Source organism: Dasypus novemcinctus, chromosome 21 (genome assembly GCF_030445035.2).
Source record: "Dasypus novemcinctus isolate mDasNov1 chromosome 21, mDasNov1.1.hap2, whole genome shotgun sequence".
In the NCBI taxonomy this organism is placed as follows: Eukaryota; Metazoa; Chordata; class Mammalia; order Cingulata; family Dasypodidae; genus Dasypus; species Dasypus novemcinctus.
The window spans coordinates 15,156,976-15,163,750 of NC_080693.1; the positions used below are offsets into that span (position 1 = coordinate 15,156,976).

The window sequence follows — 6,775 nt, forward strand, 5'->3', positions numbered from 1 at the left end:
GCGCGCGGCGGCAACGGCCGGGTGAGGGGAGTTTTCCAGGGCCTCTGTGGCCCGCGGCCCCCGCCAGGCCCCCGCGTGCCCTCGGCCAAGCGCGTCCCCTCGGGGTGCCTTCAGCCTTGGGCGTGCCCCCGGGTCCCCTCACCTCCCATCCGCCCCCACCCCGGGGTCCCCTCGTCCCCAGGCGTCCCCGCCGCGACGTCAGGCCGCGACACTCGGGGGGGGCGGCCGCGGGCGAGGGGTTCGGCGCCGCGGCCCCGGCTCGGAGGCCCCGGCAGGCGCGCGTCTCTCAGGACCCGGGGCCCCAGCTCTTCCCGAGCGCCTGCTCTTTCTCAAGGCGCCCAGGAGCCGGCGGCGGCGCCGGCCTGAATCTCGCGAGAAAGCGAGGCCTTTAGCAACGCCGAGCTCCTCAGTCCTTGTGACCTCGTGGCGCAATGGTAGCGCGTCTGACTCCAGATCAGAAGGTTGCGTGTTCAAGTCACGTCGGGGTCAGGGATGGGCTTCCATTTTTCCGCCCCCAACTATAGAGGAGTAGATTCCGCTCCCAACTATAGAGGCAGAGAATGAGCCCGGTCTCGCCAAATGTAAAATCCGCCCGGCACGAAACAAAGCCGCGCTCCTTTTGGCTTTCCGCGGGGTAATAGGGTTGGCAAACGTGCGGCCGCGATTGAGCGTTTCCTCCCGGTGAGCGCCAGGGGGCGCCGCATCAAGCCCCACAGAGCGGGAATCCCCCCAGCCTTCGCGCGCTCCGCTCCCCGGGGCGCGTCGGGACTCCGCGGGCCGCGGCTTCAGTTCGCGCCCCCGCAGGGACTGGCAGCTCTGCACGGCCTTGACCTTCGCCCTGTTCTCTCCGCCTCGCTTTGAGAGACTCTAGTATCTCAACGTTGTCCCGTCTTGGGGCGGCTTCTCTCACCACGTGGGGTGTTTGTTATTTTTTAATGTGAGGAGGTAGACTGGGTGGAGGCAGATTTATAGAGAGATTTGGATATTCACCCCAACGTTAACATTTATTAAACCTGGAGAGAGGAGTCATGGCATCTGGTCTTAGGAAATGTGGGTTTGGAGTCTGAAGTCTCCAGCCCAAGAAATTATAGTTTCTGAAATGAGTAGTCCCACAGGATGCTGGCCGGAGTAGATTGCTTTCTTGTCCCTGACTGCTGAAGCAAATGCCATGGAATGGGGCGGGTTAAACTACAGGGATTTATTTGCTCACAGTTTTGAGGTTGGGAAAAGGTCCCAATCAAGGGGTGCCCTAAGCAGGGCTTGCTCGGGGAGGGCGGGGGCGTTTGGGGCTGGCTGCCCGCGTCCTGGTCCTCGCTGCCACGGGCTGCCCGGGCGGGATCTCCTGGAGGCGCCTTCGCTTCCCGCCCAGATGCGCTTCCGCTTCCGCTTCCGGCCGCTGCCTCTGCGGCGCGCTCTCTCTCTGTCTGAACTTCATTCTGCTTATAAAGGACTCCAGGAACAGGATTAAGGCCCATCCTGACTGAGGTGGGCTGCTCCTAAACCAAGTAACTTCACCAAAGGGTCCGATTTACAACAGGCTCACACCCACAGAAATGGATGACGTTTAAGAACGTGTTTTTCTGGGGTACATATAACTTCAAAGCATCACCTAGAGGTAAATTCTCTCTGAGAGAAACACACCGTCAAACCAAGACTTCTGGTTTTCCCACATATAAAGTGCCAGTCAACATTTGCAAAAACAAACCCACAGACTTCAGACACGGGGTTTACCACATACGAAATACAAAATGGATAGGTTTAATCTTTTAAAAAATAAAAGAGAGAACCAAAAAATTGACCTCAGAACAAGAGACAATAAGATGACCAGAAAATTTTTTATAAAGAACTGAAAAGAGGGAAGCAGGTATAGTTCAGTGGCTGAGCTCCTGCGCAGTGGTTAAGCTCCTGCTTCACATATACTAGGTCCAGGGTTCAATCCCCAGTACCTCCTATTAAAAAAAAACTTTAAAAAAAATTCTAAAGGTAAATAATTGAAATTGGAAACACAATGGATGTATTAAATAGCAGATTAGACAGAGGTGGGGAAAAAAAGAGATTTAATGAAATGGTTTATGGTAGTGGTTACCAATGTGTCCACAGATTGACACTCCCTTCAAAAGGTGATGCCTAATTCTTTTCCCCTTGGGTGTGGTCTGGACTTCATTACTTGCATCTAAGCAATAGAAACAAGAAGAAAGTACCGTATGTGACTCTGGAGACCAGGTTATAAAAACCGCTATGGCTTCCTGCTTGTTCTCTCACTGGATCATGTGCTGTGGGGAAAGTCAGCTGCCACACTGTGAGAACACTTAGGAAGTCTTCTAGAAAGGTTTATATAAGGAAGCCTCTAGCTAATAGCCCTGTGAGAGAGCATCTTAGAAGCAATCCCCAAGTTTCGGATCACTGCAGTCCCAGTCAACATTTTAACCCAACTTCATGAAAGACCCTGAGCTATAACCCACAGTGAAGCTACACCCAAAGTTCTGACCCTCAGAAACTGTGTGAGATAGGGAATGTTTGTGATTTAAGGTGCTAAGTTTTGGGGTCGCTTGTTACTCAGAAATAGATAACTAATATAAATAATATAAGAAGTTACACAAAGGGCAGGCAAAGATAGATAAAAAATATGAAGAACTGTTAAGAAATACTGAGGATAAAATGAAAACTTCTAACCTAAGCCTATGGAGTTCCCTGAAGGAGAGGATAGTGATAATAGGGAAGAAGTCATATTTGAAGAGGCAATGGCTAATCATTTTTTCAAAATGATTAGATTTAGGAAGCACAATATAGCCTAAACATGACAAAGAAAAAGAAACCCGTACCTATATACATCATATGGAAACTGCACAATTCAGAAAACAAAGAAAAGACCTTAGAAAAAGAGAGGAAAAGATTATTTATCTAAAGATTACCTAAAAATAGCAAATAGACTGAAGTTGAATTCTCAGCAGCAATAGTGAAACCCAGAAAAGTGCACTGGTAATTCCAATGGGCTGAAAGAAAATAATTTCCAACTTCAAATTACATACCGGGGGAAGTGGATTTGGCTCAACTGATAGAGCGTCTGCCTACCATATGGGAGGTCCAGGGTTTAAACCCAGGGCCTCCTGACCTGTGTGGTAAACTGGCCCATGTGTAGCGCTGATGCGTGCAAAGGGTGCTGTGCCATGCAGGGGTGTCCCCTGCGTAGGGGAGCCCCACACGCAAGTAGTGCGCCCCGTAAGGAGAGCCGTCCCGCATGAAAAAAGTGCAGTCTGCCCAGGAGTGGCGTGACACAATGGAGAGCTGACCCAGCAAGATGATGCAACAAAAAAGAGATGCAGTTTCCCAGTGCTGCTGACAAGAATACAAGTGGACACAGAAGAACACACAGCAAATGGACACAGAGAGCAGACAACAGGCAGGGAAGGGGAGAGAAAAAAAAAATTACATACCTGGGAAATTCTCTCTCAAGAATGATGGTAAAAATAAAAGATATTTTCAAACTAACAAAACTGCCAGCATCCCTCTTGGAAAGATTATCTAACGATGTACTTCAGGGAGAAGGAAAGTGATCCTAGATGGAAGCTCTCAGATAAAAAAAGCACCAGTGAGCAAAGAAAATGATATACATTTGAGTATTGCTAACAAACCTTGACCCTATGAAAGCAATAGTAGTATTACAAATGTATGGAGTTAAAAAAATGGAGCTAAAATACTGGACAAGAATAACATGCAATTCAGAAGTAAACATACTTTGGGAGCTAGACCTTTGAAGGAAGTTACATTGTTAGAAAGGAAGAGGAAGATATTTATCAGCCTGAGACCACATTACATGTCATAATGTAGCATAACCATGAAAAGAGTAGAGAGTGTGTTAGTAACTGATTATTCAAACAAAAAAAAATCTATAAAAGATATAAAAGATTTGAATAATAAAATTAGTAAGGCTGTTCAAAAGGACATTTGTAGAACTGCATACAACCACTAGAGAACAATGTTCTTGAGTTCATGTGGGACATTTTCTAAAACTTGACCATATTTTAGACCACAAAAGGAAATCTCAAGTCTCAAATTAACAAATTTCAAAGCAAAGATATTATTCAGGACACTTTCTCTAAACCAAATCAACAATTACACACTAGAGAACAAGAAGAAAAAGGTTGTCAAAATTAGCCTCAGAGGGTGGCAGACTTGGCCCAGTGGTCAGGGCGTCCGTCTACCACAAGGGAGGTTCAAACCCCGGGCCTCCTTGACCCGTGTGGAACTGGCCCATGTGCAATGCTGATGCGCGCAAGGAGTGCCGCCCCACGCAGGGGTGTCCCTGCGTAGGGGAGCCCCCCGCGCAAGGAGTGCGCCCCGTCAGGAGAGCCGCCCAGCGCGAAAGAAAGTATAGCCTGCCCAGGAATGGTGCCACACACATGGAGAGCTGACACAGCAAGATGACGCAACAAAAAGAAACACAGATTCCCGTGCTGCTGACGACAACAGAAGCGAACAAAGAAGACGCAGCAAAAAGACGCAGAGAACACACAACCAGGGTGAGGGGGAAAGGGGAGAGAAAAAAAAAATTAGCCTCAGAATAGGATATTTAAAAATACTTCTAAATTACCTTATGGGTCAAAAACAAAATCAGAAACTTAGAAAATGGAAAAAAAATAGAGATCTAAACCATGCAAAAGAAGGGGTAAAACTATTACTATTTACTGAGGTTATGATTGCATGACTGAAAACCTAAAGATAAAAATTATCTGGAAAATTACTAAAGACAAAAAGGAATCAATAAGATAGTGAGGTACAAAATTAATGTACAGAAACCACTAGTTAGAAGAAATGGGGTGAAAGGGCAAAGATAAGGATAAAACTTTCACATATATTTTTATGTTGTTTTGATTTGTTTTTTTACCACAATGTGAATGTATTGCCCAGTCAAAAAAAAAGTTATTAACATCCAAGAATTTTGTATTCCCTGAGGACACATAAAGGCCTTTTAAGGGACATTTGGGCATGGATTTATGGGCAGGATGTTGGGCAGGCAGGAAGTGTAGACTTGATAAATAACCTCGCTGAGGCAGCGGGATCCAGGAAATCTGAAAGGGGCAGGCAGAGAACAGGTTTCTAGAACAAAATCTATGACGTTAATATCTAAGGATGCTGAAACCTCCGACAGTCACTTGTGTGGGAATGGGCCAGAGCCAGGAGGGAAAAGGGGATGGAGTCAGGGTCCCTGGGGGAGCTCCTGTGTGTGACTATATATTTTTTGTAATACCATATGATTACCCATTTTATACATTCAGGTCCACAATTCAATGGCATTAACCACATTCGCAGTTGTCCTATCATCACCACCATCCATTACCAAAACGTTTCCATCTCCCCCATGTGTGACTTCTGTATGCCCTGATCTCATGCCTGACCTTCCTAACATGACTTCCCATGTATGAAACTCCCATAAAGGGCCATTCTGGGTCTTTGACCCAGTGTGTGACCCTCCCAAGTGGCTTCTCTGTGGACCTTGTCTTAGTTTCCCAACGACCATGACCCATAATGGGTTGACTTAACAGCAGGCATTTACTGGCTCACAGTTTCAGAGGCTGGGAGGCTGGCTTCCTCCTGGGGCTGGTAACATTCTGGCTGGCTGGCAAACTTGGCAGTCCTTGACTTTCCCGTCACATGGTGGTGTCCTCTCCTTTCTCTTTTGGGTTCCATTGACTTCCTGTTCCTCACCTTTCTCTCACCATGTTTGAATTTCTTCTGCTTATAAAGGACTCCAGTAATCTGATTAAGAACTTCCTCTTTCAGTTGGGCCTACCCTTAACTGAAAATAATAATTTCAAGAGGTCCTATTAACAACAGGCACACACCCACAGGAATACGGATGGAGGGCATATGTTTTTAAAAATTTATTATTTATATCACTGTTACAAGTTATTCAGTAAACATAAAATAATAAGATACAATAATAATCTGCTTTGGTCAATAGTTACAATTCTCTGCCCCCCCCCCCCGCCCCCGCCCCCATTTCTGCTCGTTCCTGTCTTGAGGGGTTTGGGACAAGGTCTGCTCTGACTGCTTCAGGCTGAGGAGGGACTAGATACTATGGGGCAGAGGAAAGAATTGTTTTGCTTGCAGTTGAAGATACTCCTTGTTTTGGGAGGAGCTCATCCTTCCTCAGTGTTTTGTTAGTTGTCCAGGCAGGCCAGGAAGAACTCAAGAGGAGGAGTTGGCTGCATAGCTCCTGGGTTGCAGGGCTCACCTGGCATATGAACAATCTGAAGTCTCTGAGAAATATACTTAACAGGTAAACTGGAAATTATAAGTTCAGATAAAAGGAGTAGAAGAATCAAGATGAGGGGATTTATAAATGAATATAACTATGTTATATTGGGGAAATAGAGTTACATATATTCCAGGATAGGACCCACTGATTTCATGTGGCCGTATGGCTTGCCTGTGGGATCTGGATATCCCTAGGGCCCTTGGGAGCACTTTCGTTTGAGGCTTTGTTTACTGTGGCAGTTTGTGAAGTCTGGCTGAGACCTGCATAAATGTAACCTCCAGAATGACTTCCCGACTCAATTTGAAGTCTCTTGGCTCTATTTATTTTTATTTAATATTTCCCTATTTTGGTCAAGGTCTGTCTCCAGCTGCATCGCTGATTAATGCTTTGTAATAATTCCTTGTTGCCAGGGAGGTTCATCCCTGAGAGTCATGTTCCACATTGGGGGGCAGGTAGTGAATTTATTTGTAGACTTTGGCTTAGAGAGAGGTCACATTTGAGTAACAAGGAGGTTTT

The 6,775-nt window shown here is 46.3% G+C and overlaps 1 non-coding gene across 1 annotated transcript; it reads left to right on the plus strand.

Moving 5' to 3' along the window:
* Positions 1–417: 417 nt before the first annotated feature.
* TRNAW-CCA (transfer RNA tryptophan (anticodon CCA)) lies at positions 418–489 on the plus strand. The gene has a single exon. It is a non-coding gene; the product is annotated as a tRNA-Trp (tRNA).
* Positions 490–6,775: the final 6,286 nt, after the last annotated feature.